Here is a 21,994-nt window from a genome sequence, read left to right as displayed (position 1 = left end):
GACACTCTGCGCCTTGTATCCCTTTGCGGGGCTGTAACACTGGCTCGCACTACAGAAATGTCTGCTCTCCCAGTGCTGGAGGCTGGACGTGAGATCGAGGTGTTGGCAGGGGCGCTCCTTCCGAGGGCTCTGACAGCCTGTTCCATGCACCCCCCCCCCAACCCCAGGCCTCTGGTGGTATTCCTTGGCTCATAGCAGCACCAACCCCATCTCTGCCCCCATCTTCGCATGGCGACCTGCCTGTCCTCGTGACTGTCTCCGAAGCTCCCTTTCATAAAGACAGCAGTCATCTTGGCTTAGGGGCCTACCCTCCTCCGGGATGACCTCATCTTCACTAACTGTATTTGCTACGACCCTATTTCCAAGTACATTCACATTCTTAGTTACTAGGGGTTAGGACTTCATCATACGAATTTTTGAGGATCACAATTCACTTGTAACAACTGTTTCTGTTGGAAGTTAAACTGCATTAAGACCACTGAACTCTCCCAGATGGACCGTGCCACCCTACTACAATGTACTCACCTCGTGATGTTTGCATAAATCCACAGGAGATGCTATTATGCAGATTATGATGTGGAGTTTCTGGGGCGGGGCAGAGAGTCTGTATTTCTAACAAGCCTGTGTTGCTGGTCCAGAGGCCCCTCTGAGTAACCAGAGCTTACACTCTCTCAGGCATATCTGTAGGATGAAAAGAGCGATTTGCAAGAGGCACTCAGATTGAACAGTACTCCCCATGCCTGCTCTGACTCTGTGCTCGTGGGATGCCAAGTGAAGCCACGGACGCTCAGATAATGGAGAGAGACTCCCAAGCTGGTCTGCACGCAGCTAAAACAGGTACACAGCTGCAGGCACATATGCTGATGATCGCTAATAAGCCTGTTTCATGACCTGATTTCTCTGTCCATCTCACATAACATCATTAGTCAGACAGATTGCACTGGGCTGCTCACTGTAATTAGCATGATGAGTGGAGCCTGATGAGCGGCCGGCGGAGTGGTGAACCCAAAGCCTTGGAGTGGACAGAGCCCTGCCCCCTCAGTTTCAGGTGGGGACCTGGGCTCTGAGACCTTTTCCCAAGGCTGGAAGGCTCGGCCCCACCTGATGCTCTGAAGCTCAGTAAACCTAGGGGATGGGGGTGGTGAGACACCTTACCTTGTCCTCATAGGAAAGTTCCTGCTTTAGTCTTTTGTTAATGGATCCAAGTTGCAGGAAAAGAAGGACAAAATGCCAATAAAGGGAGAAACCTAAGGAGGTGAGCAGGGTTGAGCAGACAGAGTGATTGGGGGTGAGGGAAAGGGGCTTTTTAGGAGGCCCCATCTCCATTTCCTCTGTCCATGGTACCCGCACTTCCCTGTGGAAAAGCACAAAATCAGGGAAAAGAGGAATATCATGTTAAAATCAAGTTACAGGTTGGGTGGGAAACCAGGTACCAGCAGCAGTGAACCACCTGGGGTGAAGGATTAAGAAAGTCCTTTCCTCCACCAGGAAACTGACCTGGATAGACTTCTTTGGGGCCAAAAGTGTCCTCCTGTCCTGCAGGAGAGAAGGGTCATTAGCCCTGGGTCAGAAGAGGCCAGATAAGGCCTGGAGGTCTCCTCACCTTCCCCTGGGACAGTCGGGTTAGCTTTTCCACTTCATAGTGTGGTTTCTGGTGAGATAACACTTGGAAAGAGGATGGAGGGTCTGGGCAGGTGGTGGTGGCCACAGGAGGTCCCTAGATCTGGAGACAACCGGGGGTTAGTAAAGCTCGAGGCAGAAGCAGGCTACATTAGGGGGATGACGCCACTGCCCTTGGCCTGCCATAGACCTTGTTTTTCACCACAGGCCTCTTGACTTCACAGCAAGACTTGTGTCAATGAATTGAATCCCACTTGGGCAAACTGCAGTTTAAGAGAGATCCCATGATGCCAAGGAAAGAACACAAGACTGGAAACCAGATGGTGCAGAGCCCAAAGCCACCCTCATCCCTTGCTAGTTTTGTGACCTAGGACAAATCCCTAACATCTCTATGCCTGTTTTCCATTTATAAACAAGGACTGACATTCTTTTCTTCGTGAGGTTTTTGAGAAGATTAAATGAAATGATTTAAGTGCACCCCAGCGTGCAGTCCACACCATCCTGCGTGATGACCCCTGGGCGATCTGGTGCAGCTTTGTAATGTCTCAATTATGAGCCGTTAAAATGTCATTTTGTTTCTTTTAGGTGCAGTTGCTCTTCTGGAAGAGGTCTGCCGTGGAATCGTGCTTACACTCTCTCTGCTGAGTAGCAGGAACAAGGTGCGTTCATGGTAGTCACACCAGTGAGATGCTGAGGAGGGTGTGTTGTCTCTTTTACCAGGACCATTGTTTAGCATTATTTCTACATTTCTACAAAAAGCAGTGGTTCTCAAGCAGGGAGATTTTTATCCTCCTCCCACCAGGAGACCATTACCAATGGCTGGGGACCTTTCAGGTATCATGACAGGGGTGGTGCTCCTGGCAGCCCGTGGCATTGACTGGAGATGCTGCTAACTATCCCACAATGAATGTGAATTGTTGGGCCCTAAATGTCAACAGTGGCATGGTTGAGAAAGCCTGCATTAGAGGAAGTCAGCCAGATACGATCAGAATTACCCAAATTACCTTCCATGAGTAGGGTATGCATTAATGGGCCATTAATTAAGGGACTTCTCCTTCTATGGGCTTATCTATTTAAATCTGTGAAACACTATAAAGCTCCACTCTGTTTCAGCTTGAGCCATGCATGGCACGACGATTGTGTGTGTGTACGTGAGGTATGCATGTAATGCCCTTCAAAAGTGAGCACAATAATGAAAACATGCTTCTGTCTTAGACAGAGGTCAGGTGCGGGTGCACTAAAAATGTAGGTGTGTTTGCATCTAGCTCTGTGTGAGGCAAACTGAACCAGAACCTTGACACTTTCAGACTTTCAAGAACAAACTTGCAAATAGCACGTAGTTTGTATTCTCTGTGTTTGATGTGATGATTAGACGAGGACCTATATCAAGTAAGAACAAAAGCATGCTGAGATATGAACATGGGGCTGTTGACTAGGTTTGCTGAATGTTTCCCAGACACTGAGATTAAATTTGTGCCTTAACAACATTTCTTATTGCAAATACCATGGATGATTAGGGTTATTTCCAAATGCAAGGAGTTTATAACACCAGAAACTACTGTATTGGAACAGCTTTTTTAGAAAAAAAAATCACAAAATCTTACGGGAGAATATCTTCAATTAAATAGCCAATCAAAATTACCTTCTGGGCATACAATGTTATGAAACACTGTGTTGATTTGGAAAAATGAAACAAAATTATGTGAGCTGTTACATATAGTTGTAATCTCAAGGATATTATGATATAATCATGGGGAAAAATCACCTCCATGATTTATTCTTTTATAAGTTCAATCAGCATTCTTTTTGCTTTCCTACAGTGTGCTAGGAGCTGGGGATAATGGACCAAACTGGATGTCCAGTGTCCCTTTCGTACCATGTTTCCATCCAGTGGGGCCGACGGACATTGAAGAGGCAATGGAGTGTTCGGGGGGTGACGCACTTGGTGCTGTGTGGCTAACAATTGTCGGGCCGTGTGAAGAGCATCCCTCCTCATCCTGTGGTTCTTCCCAGTGAGAAGCTTAGAGAGTCTGGTGAGTTGAGGTGAGCAGGGCATTCTCGTGGGCCGAGGAAGACAAGGTGTCGTTAAGGAAAAGATGTATCCTTAGTAGCATTTGTTTGTGGAATGGGAGTAAAACTGGGCCATTAGGGATGAACGATCACTTTTCTCTGAATTGAACTGCATATCTCCTAGAGGAAAGCCTAGGTTAGTTGGAGGAAAAATCCTGAAAAGCAAAGAGGAAGGATGCTACTATAAAATCCAGCTGGTGCCCGGACCTCCCGACATTGTGTTAAATTAGGTTACGTGTCTCTGGTGCCCACTGGCCAGTGCTGGACACCGTGGTCTCTTGTAGCAGTGCACACAGCTCCACTGGAGAGATACTGCCTTTGACCTATGGATCCGCCTAATTCTAGAATGTCGTGCTGGTACAAGGACTCTACCTTTTCCATGGGGATGTTAACTATTCCACACAAAATGTGCTAAATTTATTTTCTAAATTTTGGGGTATGTCTTATTTTCCCCAAGATGCAATCAGAATTTCAAAATAGCTTCTTTGTTCAAGGACCAGATGAAAGCAGCAGTTTGCCCGAATTTGAATTTCCCTTCACAGCAGCCAGCAATGAGCATGTGCCCTAGCCTTTTGTGAATGCAAAGATGTCTTTAAAATAGAACTGGAGTGTTTTCTAGGCAGTGTTCGAGACAAAAGTTGGAGCTAAAAGGGACCTGAACATCTTGTGACTAATTACTCCTTCTTTTCCTGTGCCGTGATTGGCATTTGCCTCCATTCATAGTCTCGAGAAATAATGACCCAGCTGAAATATTAAAAACAAACCTCATCTAGGCTCCATCTCTGAGAACTCCTACCAGTGTCTTTAAAAGAATCTTGGTTTTTGTCCCTCCTGGGTCCGAGCGAAAAGACGGAACCCGAGGCTCCCCTCCCTGCCTGCTGGTAGACTGCGAGGCCAAATGCACTCGAATCCACAAGCCACTGATTCATTTTTCATTCAGATCCTTATCGAGAACTCAATTAATGGCCTGCTAAATCTGAGCTTGCTCAATTACATTCCCGGGCCCATCGCTAAAAACTTAAGTAGCTTTAATTAGTTTTTATTGAAAAGCATAAATAATGTAAGTATTGACTCTCTTGGATTTAAATTTCTGTTATTGGAAATACTAAGGCATCGAGGCATTTTCATTACCGCCTGAGTGTCTGGTGAATCACGGCAGGATGGCTTTTTAAAGATATCCTATAAAAGTTCCCTGGTCTGTTAGATGAGGCCCCACTAAAAGCCACACTATCCTTGTAATTGTGAGCTTAACAGTTTTAATCTGTTTGGATGTGGGTCTCAGGAAGAGAAGAGAAAAATCTAGATTTCTATTCACTTTTTTCCTCTGACCTTGTGCAGCACCGTACCTGATTCCTGTGGGTTCCCCGTAGGTATTTTGCAGGACTGGCTGGAGGCAGCAAGCTGTCAGGGTGTCAGCCAGATTGTCTCGAGGGACATTCTCTACTCCCACCGCTGCTAGTGGTTCATCTGTGCTCCAACAAGTCCTTCAGCCGGCCACCGGGGCAATCTCTGAACCACATGTGTGGTTAGGACGTTAGAGTTAAGCTTTCTAATTCTGAATCCCAGTGGGCTCCTGACTGTCCACCTCTAGCTCTCAAAGCTGATTCATAACCGTGCAAAGGCATGTTAGCACTGAGCTGCCCATCCAGCTGCCAGACCTCTCTTGCTCCAATTTTCCCTCTAAAACACTCAGGTCAACTCTGGAGGCCTCCCCATTGTCCACAGCGTCCCTCGTAATACGACTCTTTTCCAAAGAGCCTGTGCATTTACCCTGGAAATAAATACAACTTGCAAGAAAAATTTTAGCATAGAAAACCACCGTCAGGCAGTAAGTCTGTCTCTTGTTGTCTCTGCAGCCCAGGAATTGGTCTGCATCGCAAAGGAAGGCAGTGTGTGAATTGCTTTGATAAACTAGTCTGGGCTTTCACAGATCAGTCTCTCTTTCCAAGCTGCGCACACATTACTTCTCTGAAGATGGAGCCAGAGATATTTCACAAAGACAGCAGAGTTTATGAGAAAAGAAGGCAAGATAAATCCCTATCTTTTCTCGAAAAGAACCGATAGGCTGTGTTTTTCTTGCTTGCAATTTTGGAGTTGGACGTCTGTAACTCATTATCCACAACTGTCGCTCAAATCAATTAATTGAAAGAATTAAGGTACACCTTAAGGATAAAAATAAATTTACTTTCTCTTTCATTTTCTTTTAAACTGAGAGCTGCATCCAACCACAAAGTTGTTTATGATCTTTTGTCTTGACGTATCACCATATTCCTTATTTCCTGAGAGTCGCTGTCTAGAATTAAGAGACTGAAAAAATGCAGCTTCTCACCTCCCCTCCACCTCTCTGCACTTTGCTATGTTTTTTTTCCAGACTACCTCCCCTATCCCTCTCATTCCTTATGTCCACGTAGAGGAGCTGTTGCTGCTTTGGTCATAATCAGAAATTATAACAGAGAAAAAGAAAAATATTTACATTTTGATTTATAAATTGAATTCTTAAAAATAAAAAAAGGACCCTTCTTGCCTGGTTTATCTCTGAGGGAGAAGGGAACGTACGGGCCATCTGGTTTTACTCCAGTTTTCTCACATTGCTTAGCTTTTCTGATTGAAATTGATCAAACTTCTGGCACTCTTGCAGTAGACTCGTTGGGTGCCTTCACTATGAACCTAATATTAGAATTATTCAGTTCAGCATATACTGAAATCAACAGAACCGTTGTCTGTGAAACAATTACATCATACTTTGGTAAAATCAGATTGTCCTTTTTTCATCTTCTTTTAAAATAGCATTTATTACGGGGCGCCTGGGTGGCTCATTCGGTTAAGTGGCCAACTCTTGGCTTTAGCTGAGGTCATGATCTCAGGTTCGTGAGATCAAGCCCCATGTCAGGCTCTGTGCTCAGCGTGGAGTCTGCTTGTCCCTCTCGCTCTGCTTTTCCCTCTGCTGGTGTTCTCTCTCTCTCTCTCTAAAATATATTTTTTAAAAAATCTTAAAAAAATAACATTTCTGGGGCGCCTGGGTGGCACAGTTGTTAAGCGTCTGCCTTTGGCTCAGGGCATGATCCCAGCGTTCTGGGATCGAGTCCCACATCAGGCTTCTCTGCTAGGAGCCTGCTTCTTCCTCTCCCACTCCCCCTGCTTGTGTTCCCTCTCTTGCTGGCTGTCTCTCTCTGTCAAATAAATAAATAAAATCTTTAAAAAAAAAAAAACACATTTCTTAGAACCCCTGCTAATGCTGAAAGAACTGGGTAATCTTGGAAACAGAAATAATCGTGGAATCATAAGAATGTTAATTGGGGATCCTGTTTTTAAAAATATGTACTATATATACAAACACACATATGTACCGTATCTGATGTATGTGCATATATATACATACATACCATTTATAATATAATGTACTAGTTGATATCTGTACTGTGCATATATACTGCTTATCTTGATGAACAAAAAAACGAATTCCTTTATAGGCAGACTTTCCAGGTATGAACATACCTTCCCCTCTGGTTTGGCCTCGGGGCGCTGAGTTAGCTTTTGAGCCTGAAGGCAAATCTGGGAACATCCACGCTTGAGCACTCAGCACAGCAGATCTTCATGTGTCCTGCCTCACCACGTGGGTGAGGTCAGATAACAGAGGCTGGAAGCTTCTACAGGCACTAGGGAGACCAGCGCGATTTTTGAGGAAGGAACAGCCACGATTTATCTCTGTGTTTAACAGCAGTGTGGAGGGTGGCATGGACTCCCTAGGAATGTAACATCCCAAACATCCACTGGTCGCCCCAACTATGTTTGAGACACTGCAGCATCCCGTATGTCTTGGTCCCAACAGCTTACTGGTTGCAGTCATACTGATCTGGGATTGTCTGTTCTGTTTCTTCAATGTGCCAGCGTGCATTGTCCTAAGATGGTGTGGTTGGGGCAGTCCACAAATTATAGAAGTCTGTTGTTGAGTATCTCATAAGACTAGTGTCCACTCAGTCCGTCCATCATCAATCCATTTATTTGTTGATTCATTCCAGAGCTGTTTACTGAGCACCAACTATATGCAGGCACTTAGGCACTGGGAACAGACGGGAACACACTAGGTAGACAAAGGGAAAGCACATCAAGACTGAGGGGAAGCCTGCTGGCCCATAGGGTCCTTCCAGAAAACCATGCATATGAGAAGGTCTCTGGGAAGGAAAGAAATGACCAAGAAATAGAAGGATCTAGGTAGAAGTTGTGAGAGAGGGATAGAAAAGCAGATGGGGCAAAACCATGGGCCACGTTGAAAGCCAGGATTTGGGGCAGTGCTAGCCTTTGGTTTGATTCAAACTATCAATATATGTGAAACTATTTTGAGAAAAATTTGTGTTCTAGGAACTTAATAATTGTGTTTTTCTTTCTTTCTTTCCTTCTTTCTTTCTTTCTTTCTTTCTTTCTTTCTTTCTTTCTTTCTTTCTTCTTTTTTACTAACATCCATTTAGTATGTCTTATAACCGTAGCTGATATAGCCATATTTAAAATGAGATTTGATTATGCCATTTATTTAGACAAACCCCCAGTGAGGTCTGTAAATGAATATATTTAGAGACCAAAGCAGGTTAATGAATATTCCCACTAAAATGTAGGGGAATGTAGGAACATATTTAAAAAAAAAAACAAAAAAACAGAAATCCTCTTCTGATGTATCTATAATTGGTCTAGTTTCAGCTAAAGCAGATTAAGATGGAAGTGTAATAAGTATCTTTCAGAGAAATACTAAGAACTTCATGTGAAGAATAATTCATGAAAAATGTTTACAGAGCATAATTTATTTGCAAGACACTGGGCTCTTGTTGTGGAGGCAAAAACAAAAACAAAAACAAAAACAAAAAACAAATGATGAGCTTTATCCTCAAGAGGAAAGGAGCCCTCCTGAGACTGAATGCTGAGAAATGACCATTGATGTGGTATAGAAAGATGGCCTGAGACCTCCAAAAGCATTCAGTGGACTGGTAGAAAAGGAAGTCATGTGACACAGAGATTAGGGATATTAAGAAACTTCAGGCCACATGGGGGTATCCATGTGAAGCAGCAAATGGGTCAAGGTGCTCAGAGAATGCTCCCTTGTGCTTTTGGATAGTATAAGTTTGTAGACATTAAGCTCTCCCTCTCCTTCTCTCCCTCTGTCTCTCTTCTCTCTGTATCAAGGACACAGAGATTGGAGGGGGTGATTGATGCATAATTCGCTTGGAGAGAAGTTCTCAAGGACTGTTGCACATTCGGTGTAGCTGGCTGCAGGGCTATGCCCGTGAGTCTGCCTGTTTTGGAGTCAGAGAGATTCATGATGATGTGGAAAGAGCCAGTCCCTGGCAATCAGAGAGAACCGAGTTCAAATTCCAGCTCTTCAGCTGACAAGCTGTATGACACTGGTCAGGGTGCAAGACTTCTCTGACTTCCAGCTTTCTCACTGTGCAGTGGAGATAGTCACACCCTTGTGAGAATGTATGTGAAGACCTTCCTCACAGCAAGAGCTCAGCAGGGTGTAGGTCTTCCTCTCCACCAGCAGCCACTGGCCACGTGTTGTTTTCAAGTACTTGCAGTGTGGAAATTTCCATCACACAAGGAAATGCTGATGTTTGAATATATTGGATTCAATTAAATCTATTATTCAAATGAATTTCTCCTTATTCCTTTTATTTTATTAAATGTAGCTACTAGAAAATTAAAAATTACATATTTGGCTTATACTGTATGTTTATTACGTAGATATTCTCGATATTCTCCTTATTTGAGGGGGGCTGATGACCTAGTACCTTTGGGGTGGGAACAGTCCCAAGCACCTGGGGACTAAGCTGGGAGAATGTCCTGGAGGAAGCAGAGGCACCAAGGGGGTTTCAGGGAGAGGGGACAGAAGAGACGCAGCAGGTGTTTGAAGCAATGATTGGAAAATGCGAACAAATAATTTCATTGACTTCAGCTGAGGGGAAGGCACAGCCCTGCATTTTGGGGGGAGCAGTTTGTTTTTCTCCCTGAAGGAATTGGAGTGAGTTAGTGTATTCGTAACATTGGGGGATCGAAGTTTGTTTGTGGAGAGTCCTGAGTTGGCGGATCTCCTGACAGTGGGCAAGGTAGCAACAAGTAAGAGCCACAGAAGAGGTGCAGGGGGGTGGAGGCAACCCACGGTCCAGCATCCCTCACAGGGACACTCCCTGGGGCTCCATACCTGGGGACTCCTGCACCGTGCTCCCTAGAGGTTCCCTCTTCCCCAACGCTACTGCCTGGGGTCTTAGCCACACACTATACACTGCCTTGTAGAGCCTTTATCGGCTTGTGGTTTTCTCTTTAGACTGCACACTGAAACATTATTTTAGGAGCTCTAAAGAACTGTGGAAAAATTAGATTACAGACAAAAATGTAGTGAAAATATCTAATTATGGTTAAATTTAAAAAGCCCAACTGGAAGGCCAGAGGGGGAGTGAAATTGAGAAGAGAGAAAAAGATGCACTTTAGACCTAATGCATTTGGTTTATAGGCTCAATTTGAATGTTTACTTCTACAGTTTTCAACATTTTATTGCCATTTTTCCCCTCTCGCGGCTTGAAGTCAGTATCATTCTCTCAAGTGCAGATGGCCGGCTTTGGCTTATTCTGCTTTCATTGCTGGCCATGCGGAATCCACTCACACACTTCCTCTGTAACCTTCACTGTCCTACCCTCTTCATGGCTCTCAGCTGGATTTACCCTGGGAATTTGGACCTTGATTGCAACTCCTCTTTACCTCCCTGGGATCTTTGATGCGGAAACCATTACATATGCATTTTTTTTTTTTTTTGCTTGAATTTTGGTTAGAAGCTTGTGTCTGTGTCAACACCCTGTAATCTAAAAGCAGTGCCGGAAATAGAACTGAGAGATAAAATACAGCTGAGAAGTCTCAGAAATAATCAAAGTTTGCAGCAATGGAGCAAGTGTTGGGCACCAAGCATAAAAAAACCCCCACAAAACCCAGGAAGTTGGAGGAATGGAGTTACACTAGTTATTTCAAGGAGAATTAAATTGTATTCGTGCAATAAAACTAGTTGCCTCGAATTTGCTCACTCTTTGCACTTGTGCTGCCTTTTTCTAGGACCATCTGTGTTAAGCACTGTGGCTCTGCAATGACTTCCCCGGCTCCTCTCTATGCAGAAGAAATTAAAATGGTAAATTAGGATAGGAGCTTCAGCCTGTTTGCAGAAGATGACCCAGCTGTCCCACCAACAGCGTGTGGCAGTAATTTTTTATGACTGCTGACACGTGTGCACACTGCTGTACCTGGGCAACAGAAGCCTGAGCTCTGGAAGCAGAGAGCACCAGGAGGAAACCACGCTGGGACCACTGACTGGCTGTGTCCAGTGGGCAGCTTCCTAGTCTCCCTAAATACCATGTCCTCAGCTCTAAAAGGGAGTTAATCATATCTACATTGCCGTGCGGTTTTGAGGCTGGAAGGAAGATGTCTGTGAAATACAATGCCCAGTGCTTGGTAGACAAGGCACCCGGAGAATCCCGGTTGCTCTTCCTTAACTCTTTGTTTTATCTGTCACTGGTAAATGCTAGGCGTGGCCAGATGGGATTAGAGATAGGTGTTCTGTGTGTGTGTGTTTGTGTGTGTGTGTGTGTGTGCGCACACACACGTGAAGTCAAATGTCTTCAGTGGAGAATGAATCTATTACCTTGAACTTATTCATAAGCTATTTGACACAAGGGAGCTAATTGGGCCAAATAATTGTTGGTGTATGACGTCTGGTGTACCCTCATAAGGTAGGCATGAAAGTAGGGTAGACCCCTAGGCCCTGTTTATGGGGTCTGCTCCCACGACCCCAGGTTCTGGGAACCCCCTGGAACTGTCTTGAAGGCAGTGGTGGGACAGAGAAATTGGTTGGAGCCAATCAATCCCTTGGCTGGTGCCACTGAAAGAAACTGAGTCACTGTGGGTAACAGTGGCTTTCAAGTGAGGCTTCCTGCTACATACAAGCTCATAGAGTTTCGGTAAGGGATGTCTCATGTCATGGTTTTGTCATCTCAAAATGGGATAGGAACAAGCATCTCAGAGTTATTTGTTGTGAGAATTAATGACTTAGTCCATGCACAACGCCTGTATGTGTCATCCCCTCAACAGACAAAGCTAGGTTACTATTGTTATTGCCACCAGCATTATTATTAAATTTCTACTTTCAAGACTCCTGAAGCTACCTTGATTTTCATCCTTTTGTGATCCTGGTTTTCCATCCTTCCTCTAGATCCTGTTCCCACCGAGGTCCTTCCAAAGACAAATTCCTAATTACCCAGAATCATTTTTCTCCCACTGACTCTTACATGATGCAGAGGTTTGATCAGAAAAATATTAAGATGCCTTTCTACCTAAACTCAAATGTTATTTACCATGATTGACTGATGGTTTTCAGTACTAACTTGGAGAAAATTTTTAAATTTCCTCTATTTAAACAATCAAAGGCTGATCTTCTTCAAGTCACTTTTATTGTGATTTCCCTACTTGTTTTTACTTTAGTCTCCATTCCTAAACAATTACATAGAAAGAAAAGAAGCACTCTTCCCTAAGCTGCTCCTCATCATTTAAAAACAACTCCATTTATTCATGTTAAGAACCGTGGAGTCATTGTCTCATTTTTGTCACTCCTGCCAAACAAGGTCAAATGCAGCCTGGGCCCCTGTAACCTGCCCAACCACAGCTTCTCATACTCTGGTCTCTCCTATCAGGGGCCATGGCTATCTCTGCCCTGCTTCCCTCCCTGGGCTTGGGTGCACGTGGCCCTCACCTGAATGCTTGCTCCCTACCTGTCATGATGCTCTTTCACTGGCTCCATGAACAAAAGGGCTTTTGCCTATTTTGTTCCCTTATGTATCTCCACTACACAGACATATTCTTGGCACATAGTAGATGCCAAATAAATATTTGTCCAGTGGATGATGCGAAAACTATTACAGGTTAGGTGAATTATTCCAGAGTTATGAACCTATCACCTTGTGGATTGTCTGCCCAACCCCATAACCATATTCTTTGTTTTATTCAGTTAATAAAATAATTTGGAATGTTCTCACTTTTCTAGTCTCTGAGTGTATCTTTTCTTTGAAGTTTTGGTAAAATCACTTATAAAATCATCTGGATTAGTGTTTCATTTTTTTGGAATAGTGACAAATTTGAATTCTTTAATTGTTCTTTTTTAAATTTTTTATTATGTTATGTTAGTCACCATACAGTACATCCTTAGTTTTTGATGTAGTGTTCCATGATTCATTGTTCGCATATAACACCCAGTGCTCCATGCAATATGTGCCCTCCTTATTACCCAACACCGGCCTATCCCAGTCCCCCACCCCCCTCCCCTCTGAAGCCCTCAGTTTGAATTCTTTAATTGTTATAGGACTTCTGGTTTTCTACTTCTTTTTGAGTCAGTTTTTCTAAACTATATTGTCTAAGAGTCCATTTCTCCCAGGTTTTCACATTTATTGTTATAAAGTTGTTTGAAATTATTTTGGGGACCCTAGACCATCCACTAGTTCAGTGACTCACTGGAAGGGCTCACACTCCCCCACATAAAGTTTTCCTCACAAATAGGATTTATGCAGCACAGGATACAGTACATCAGAAAGAACATACATGTAAAGACTAGAAGGTCAGGCACAGGCTTCTAAGCAATCAGTCCCTCCCTGTGGAGGTTGCATAGTTGTGCTTTTCTTTCCAGCTGTAAGCCACAGAGACAGATGTGAGATGTGTATCACCCAGGGAAGCCCACTTGGGTCTTGGGGGCCAGAATTCTTATAAAGTCTTAAAGTAGCTTTATGACCAGTCATGGTGCTGATCCTAAACCAGGTGCACTGGATGACTTTCCAGGATTACTTTAAACGATGCTGCCAGTCTGAGACATCCTGATCCACTGCGTTGGGCATACAGAACAGGATCCTAATCACAGACTGCCTGAATGTTCCAGGGTTTAAGCTCTCAGAGTCTGACCCCGGGGACGTGCCAGGGCTCCAGGTGTCCTCAGAGAGAAGCAAGAATTGAGAAAAATCAGATCTGTTCTGTTTTTTCATCACAGAAATACCCTCTTATCCTTGTCACCACAGCATTTATAATTCTTTTTCTAACATTGTGTTGATGTCTTTTGCTTAATCATTCCTGCTAGAACTTTGTACTCATTTCAAATGTAGAGTATAATATTAGATACTCTATATTATAAAATATATGTATATATGTATATGTATAAATATATGGTATATATTTATATATGTATAAAATATATGTTATGAAACCTACATTTTATAATACATAATATATAACTGTATATTTGATACTACCATATATTATATAATGTATATGTTCTGTGTTAAATACACAATATACTTTATCTAATCAAATCTATTTATATTATTCATTTTGCCTCTCATTTTCATCATTTTTCCTTCTGTTTTCTTTGGAGTTATTTTGTCAAGGCTTGGCTTATTTTCTGGTGGTTGGTCACAGTTCTGGTTAGTATTGCAGGTGTGCCTGAGAGTAATGTCTATTCTTTAACTGATGGGTGCAGTGTTCTACATGTGTCCACCAGATCAAACTGGTTAATGTTCTGATCTATAGCCTTCCTGATTTTTCTGTTTATATAACTTCTTGACTTAAAAGGTACTAAAGGAGGTGTATTAATTTCTTAATTCCTCCCTGTAGTTCTGTTAAGTTTTTTTTTTTTTTTTGTATATTTGATGCACAAGTGTTTGCAATTGTTTATCTAGCTATTCTGTGAACTTCTATCATTATGTATTGACACTTTATATCTAGAAATGCATTTGCTTTTAATTCTCTTTTGTCTTACGAATATTGCTTTGGTAGCACTCTCCTCAAAGGTCTTTGCCTGAATATTTCTCCCTTAATTTTACCTTAATACATTTTGTATAATTGTGTGACTCTACTTGGCAACTTGGTAAAACCCCTCCCTAGCTTCGTTTACATAAATAACTCTTATCCATTTGTGTGAGAATATCTTTAGGTACTATACTCAGCAGTCAAAATTTTGTACCTTATGTTACAAATATGAAAATATTTGACCCATTCCTGCCACCCAGACTGGAATGTCTGGAATGTCTTCCCAATCTACATTCTCATGATAGGGCATATCATTTGCTTCTCTGCACATCCATTCCGGCATTTTCCAGCCTCCCAAGTTTCCCAGACCTCATTTGTAGATAGTGATGTGTTATTTGTGCTCTATCTTATATTTCCCCAATTACTGTTTTATTTGAGCATCTTTTCATATTTTTATAGACTTTTGGATTGTCTTGTCTGTGAGTTATCTTTATAGCCTTTACCCTTTTTAGAATTAAAATAATTGTTTTATTATTTGCAAGATCATATTGGCTATTTAGAGATGAATCCCTTTAATTTGGGCATGAGAAATATCTTCTCTCGCTTTGGCATTGTTTAATAAACTTTATTGAATGGCGATGGAGTTTTAATTATACTAGATGAATAAGTGCTGGAGATTTGCTGTACAGCAGAGGGTCTGTAGTTAACAATATGGCACTGGGCATTTCAGAATTCACTAAGAAGTTAGATCTCCTGTGAAGTGTTCTTACCACAAAAGAAAAACAAAACCAAAGGGACACCAGGAAACTCTTGATGGTGGAAACGGGATGGTATCACAGGCATTTACAGGTGTCCAAGCTTGTCTACCATGCACATTAAATATGTGTGGTTCTTTCTATCAATTATTCCTCAAAGAAAGCTGTTAAAAGTGAAGAGATCTCATTAAATTTTATCTTTAAATTCACTGTTTTCTTTGTTAGGGTGTATATGTCTGAAGTTTTCCTTCATAAATCTTCCTCTCTCTGCCAGAAAACTGTTCTCTTACAACATTCCCTATTAATTTAAAATTTTTACTTTTATGTTTAAGTCGTTAATAAAGCCAGACTCCACTTTTATACATGACATTAGGTAGAAAACCATTTTTATTTTTCTTCATTCAATGAACCAATTTTTTCATCGTTATATTAAACCGCCTGTACTTTTTCTGTAGAATTCTGGTGGCATCTTTATCAAATGTTGTTATTTTATTATTATTATTTGTATTCAAATTAGTCTCTGTCGTCTCCACCTGATTCCATTGTCCTACAGACATTTCTTTTTTTCTTCTTCTTTTTTCTTTTGTGTTCTTTTATGAAGATTGAGTTGGCTTCGTTCAGTGATTCATGAATCAGGCAGTATCCCATCTAGCAAGGGGAGGGGAGCTTCCTCCTGCAGACTGTTCTTCAGAGCCAACAAATATGTGTGTTTTACCAAGACTTTGTAATGTAGCTTAGCATTTGGCAGGGAAAGTTCTTCCAATCCACTCTTGTTTTGCAAAGTTGACTTAAAGAGTCTCCAATAGCATACTGTTATATTTAATTTCAACCCTTTTCCTTACACATATTTCATATGTGTAAATAGTTAGCATTATATTTACACATATTTTAATCAAACCTAGGTCACACTATACATTATTTTGAACCTATTTCTCTCACTGATCATTCTCCATTTCATTTGGTATTCTTGCACATGACTGCTAATCATTCTCTTGAATTTCATCATCGTTTATATGTTCCATATTTTAAAAACCAATTTCTTATTGGCAGCCATTTAGATTGTTTCCAATTTTTCACTCTTATAAATTATGCTGCAAAGAGCAGCACTGCACATGCATCTTTTTAAACATCTGTGATTGATTCCTTAGGACAAATTGCTAGAAATGAAGCCCCTTCATCAGAGCACATGTGGTTTTTTGAGGTTGTCTCCTTGTGCTGCCTAACTGCCCTCCAGGTGGTTTGTCCAAAGTTCTACTTTTACAGAAGGAGCGTGGGGCACCCCTTTCCCTGTGCTCCACAATACTGAGCATAATTGTTATTTCAACTTATAAAAATTTCTTCTTACATAGGAAAATAATATGGAAGAACTGTGTAATTATTGCAAATAGATGTTGAACATTTTAAGAGAATGTATTGGCCATTAGAATTTATGTGAACGTCTATTTCTCCTGTTCAGCTTTTTCCTAAGAGGCTCATCTTTTCCTTTGTTCGTTTGAAGAGGTTTTGTTTCTAATGATTAAGGGATACTGGGATATATTCGCAAGTACATGCCCATACCCATATGTTGCTTATCTGTTTTCTAGTTTGTAATTTGCCTTTTGTTCTTATAAAATTTACTTTCATGTAGGTCCTAAAATGTTGTCTAGTTGGGTTTGGGGTTTGTCATATTTTCCCTTTTTAGTTCTTTTGTTTGTACTGATATTTAGAAAGCTGTTTTCCTACTTGAGATCTGTTAAATGTTGACCATATTTTCTTGTGATGTTTCTAATGCTTCTTATATTTAAATGATTTCAATCCCAGTTTCTTTGCTGTAATCTCATATGCAGATTTTATTCTGGATTTTATCTGTGTTTCCTGTTCAATCATCACTTTTTTCATTTTCATAAATTTTCATTTACATGTTAAAAGTACTTAGTCAAATGACTCTACATTGCTTTGGGACAATCTTCTGTGCCGGTGCTGAATCTTGAATTTTTTGATTCGACTTATTTCTCGTTTAACCAGAGCATATCTTTTAGAAATGACTCTTGGAAAGTTCAAGCATTTTGTCACTACATACATGGCCACACATTGCAACACTTAACTGGGATTAAAATATCTTGTTCCCTATCATTTCCCAGCAAGCCTGTAGCCATCTATGTGTTGTCTTTGGCAGTCATGGTGTGGAAGCACATAAGACTCACTGTATGTACGTACGTATGTATGTATGTATGTATGTATGTATTTTTCTACTAGTAACTTTTTCCTCTCTCAGTGCCTGTAATTATTTAAAAATGACAAATTTCAGATTGCCAGAATATCTATAGAAATATATTTGTTTCCCCCACTATTTTAAATTAATAGTCTGCTACCTTTTTTAATCTCCATAGGTTACATTCTGCTCAGGAATGTTAGCTTCAGTTCATTCTTCTATTCATTCACCCATCAATCCACCTGCCCATCCAACCATCCATCCATCCGCCCATCCATCCATCCATCCATCCATCCATCCATCCATCCATCCATTCTTCCAATCATCTGTCCATCTATCCTTCCATCCACATAATCCAATAATATTTACTGAGCACCTATTACATTCTAGGTGTTGGAGATACCATAGGGCAGGATTTCTCAACCTCAGCATTCTGAACATTTTTGACTGGCTAATTCTTCATTGTGGGGTGGGGGCTCTCCTGGGAATTGTAGAATGTTTGGTAGCATTTCCCCACCAAGAAGAACTGGTAGCAGCGCCTCTCCCTCCAAGTTGCGTCAACCCAAAATGTTTCTACACATTGCCTAACGTTGCTCTGGGGGGAAAATTGTGCCTGATTTAGAGCCACTACACGAGGGAGTAAAATAGGTAATATGCCTGCCCGAGTGGGGTAAACTGAAGAGACATAAGATAAACAAACGCAGTAGTACACTGTGTGTTTTCTGAGAGCGATGCTGCGGAGACAAGGAGAGTAGAGCAGGTGGGATAGAGGGCCTCTGGGAAGTAGGGAGATACACACATGCAGGGACTGTGAGTCTGAGAGGGTCAGGAGGAAGCGAGACAGTGGGTCAGCTGAGTGTCTGGGCATGAGCGGAGTCCCCAGGAGAGAGGGTGCAAGTCCAGAAATGGCAGTGCCCTCACAGCCAGGCCCAATGGGTAAGGGAGGGAGACGAGTCAGACAGGAATGGAACTGCTCAATGTGTGACCTGAGGGCTGGGCCAGGGCTTTGGATCAGGGGAGGGACACTCTTATTTCTTTGATTATTATTTTTGTTTTTTGCTTTTCTCTTTTTCTCTGCATTTTGGTTCCCCATTGAGGATGGCTTTCTGGCTCTATTTTTTTCTGTTCATTTTATATATTTATATGTTTACTTGAAGACATTAAGTTTTTTAGAACTTTTTCCTAAACTTTGAGATAATTTCTTATACTTGATTCTATTTTCTTAATTCAGCTTCTGGGTATGCCATCACATATTCCTTGCCCCCACCGCAATTTTAAATTCAGCAACTGTAACTTTTTGTTTCCGCTTGATCGTTGACTTTGGATTGCTCTGTCTTCCTGACTGTCTTTGATAGCGTCATGCATACCACAGGCCCTTGAATGACGTGGGAGCTGTGATTCAGTGTTCACCACATTTCCTCTTGTTTCCCACAAAGAAAACCTATAGAGATCTCTCTGTCCATTGCCCCTTATTTCTTAGCTGGTCCCTTTTTTAATGTATACTTCTAGATAAGAACCTCTGTGCACCTCAGACTGGGACTCAGATGGATTCTGTCCAGATTATCTTTTGATTGGGAAAAGTTTACATTTGCTGTAAATTTAATTTCAGCTCAGAACCTTTATTTCTGTGAATTTCTTCTGTGTCCTGGGTCTGGTTCCACAGTTAGGGACAGAATCATCAGGATGACATGTGGGGCCCCATGGTGCCATCTGGGCTAAGGGTTCTCAGAATTGTTCCTGGGTCCACATGTGCTCCTGGGACCCCTCATTTCTAGTTCTGACCTCTCCTAAACAGGAAGATAATTGGGCTCCTGCCATATCTCCTCTGTATTCTTCCCAGTAAGCTGCTTTCTTCTTTCTTTGCTTTTCTCCATCTGCACCATATGTAGCAGAAATGTCTTGTTTCCTTTCAGAGCCTGTCTCACTTCCCTAGTTCTGGCATCCATGAGGGTTTTCTCTGTGTTTATTATTCTGTTATCTCAATAACTGTCTGATAGAGTAGGAATCAGACTGGTGCCTACTCTGTCTTAGCCGGAAGGTTCTTTATCATAATCTGTCATTTCTTTCAGCAGGTATAACTTTCTACATGAAAACAGTGGATCACTACCCAGGTGGTTGAATGGGAGTCATTGGACACAGTGGAAATGTAAAGGAACAATCACTGAGCTGAGTGGTTGCTAAGCTGCAGACCTGAAAAGAAATGCTTGCACAATACCCAGCTCTGGGAGTGAGTATCCAGCAAGGAGCTGTGAGAACTCCTGTTTGCCCAGGCACTGGACGGGCCTTTGCGCCCAGCAGGTGGGTAGGCTGGCAGTGTCCGGGGGTGGGTAGCAGTTAAAATCCCCTGTTGCCTCCTTATTTTCCATTATTTTGCTATTTCAAATGTGTCCTGTATGTGGGGTTTTCTCTGTAAAATGAAAATAGATGCTTTTTTTCATGACGCCCCGGAGGTGGTAGTCTACTTTAGGATGAAGCTGAACATCTCTTTCCCAACTTCTGGCTGCCAAAGACTCATTGAAGTGGATGATGAATGCAAACTTAGTACTTTTTATGAGAAGTGTATGGCCGCAGAAGTTGTTGCTGATACTCTGGATGAAGAATGAAAGGGTTATGTGGTCTGGACCAGTGGTGGCAATGATAAACAAGTCTTACCCATGAAGCACGGTGTCCTGACCCATGGCCATGTCTGCCTGCTGCTGAGTCAGGGGCATTCCTGCTACAGACCAATGAGGACTGGAGAAAGAAAGCACAAATCAGGGGCGCCTGGGTGGCACAGCGGTTAAGCGTCTGACTTCGGCTCAGGGCGTGATCCCAGCGTTATGGGATCGAGACCCACGTCAGGCTCCTCCGCTATGAGCCTGCTTCTTCCTCTCCCACTCCCCCTGCTTGTGTTCCCTCTCTCGCTGGCTGTCTCTATCTCTGTCAAATAAATAAAAATGAAATCTTTAAAAAAAAAAAAGAAAGCACAAATCAGTTTGGGGTTGCGTTGTGGATGTCAATCTCAATGGTCTTAACTTGGTCATTGTTAAAGAAAGGGGAGAAGGGTTGTCCTAGACTCACTTATATTACTGTGCCTCATTGCTTGGGGCCCAAAAGAACTAGCCGAACCTGCAAACTTTTCTGTCTCTCTAGAGAAGATGATGTCTGCCACTATGCTGTGAGAAAGCCCCTACACAAGAAGGTAAGGAACCTAAACCAAAGTGCCCAAGATTCAGCATCTTGCTGCTCCACCTGTCCTCCAACACAAACGTCAGTGTATTGCTCTGAAGAGACAGCACACTAAGAAAAATAAGGAAGAGGCTGCAGAATATGCTGAACTTCTGGCCAGGAGAATGAAGGAAGCCAAAGAAAAATGCCAGGAACAGATCACCAAGAGACAGCGGTTGTCCTCTGAGAGCTTCTATCTTTAAGTCTGAGTGCAGTCAAAAATGAGATTTTTTTTAAGGCTGACAAATAAGATAGGACATGAAAGAAAGAAAGAAAGAAAGAAAGAAAGAAAGAAAGAAAGAAAGAAAGAAAGAAAAGAGAATAGTTTGGGGTATCTGGGTGGCTCAGTTGGCTGAGCATCTGACACTTGATTTCAGCTTAGGTTATAATGTCGCGGTGGTGAGATTGAGTCCCGTGTCGGGCTCTGTGCTCAGCGAAGAGTCTGCTTGTCCCTCTCCCTCTGCCCCAACACTTGCTCTCTCTCTCTCTCTCTCTCTCTCTCTCAAATAAATAAATAAATAAAATCTTAAAGAAAGCAGATTTATTGTCTTATTTATGATTATAAATATAATTTCAAAGCATTAAATATTACAAGAAAGTTAAAACAATCTCCATTGGAGATTGACATTTTAATAAAGTTCTTTTCAGCTGTTTTCTCTCTCAATGTATATAACACTGTATTATTACACACAGTGATTTTTTTTTCTCTCAGCTAAATCTTTTTGAGACCTTTTTATATGGATAAATAATTCTGCATCATCATCACTGATGGATGAAAACTTTTCTTTTGGATGGATGCACTGTGATTTATTTATTTCCATAACTTATTTCCATTCATGGAGAGCAGTTCCTATTATTCATGATTGCAACACAGCCTCAGTAAACTTTTTTCTATACCTATCTATGCATGTTTGTTCAATTGTCACTCTAGGAAAATTTCCTAGGAATGGCTTCATTAGGTCAAAAGATACACATACCACATACACACACGTGTATGTGGTATGTATAATATATATACTATATTTCATGTGTAATATGAACTAATTATATATGTTATGTACTGTATATTTCAGTGGGTAAGTTATACCCAATGAAGGACATAGGTGGATACATTTAAAGGGACTACATATACATAGAATCTTGATATTTGCTATCACTTGCCTTCCAGGAACACATGTCCATTTATGCTTCTTAGAATATTTCCAAGAGAATGTAATCTGCGACTCTGTGTAATTGGCCCTTACAAAAAAAAAAAAAAAAGAAACTCCCAAAGCTTTACCTTAAGATGCTTCCGCAAAGCAACGCAACCCCAAATCACTAAGGTAAAGACACAAGACTCCAT

At 41.7% G+C, this 21,994-nt stretch overlaps 1 pseudogene; it reads left to right on the top strand.

Annotated features, from left to right (window-relative positions):
* The first annotated feature begins 19,913 nt into the window (after positions 1-19,913).
* LOC113266137 (40S ribosomal protein S6-like) lies at positions 19,914-20,877 on the top strand (annotated as a pseudogene).
* Positions 20,878-21,994: the final 1,117 nt, after the last annotated feature.

Source organism: Ursus arctos, unplaced genomic scaffold (genome assembly GCF_023065955.2).
Source record: "Ursus arctos isolate Adak ecotype North America unplaced genomic scaffold, UrsArc2.0 scaffold_3, whole genome shotgun sequence".
NCBI classification, from domain to species: domain Eukaryota; kingdom Metazoa; phylum Chordata; class Mammalia; order Carnivora; family Ursidae; genus Ursus; species Ursus arctos.
Note: the sequence above shows the minus strand (reverse complement) of the source record. Positions and strands in the feature narration are given on the sequence as shown.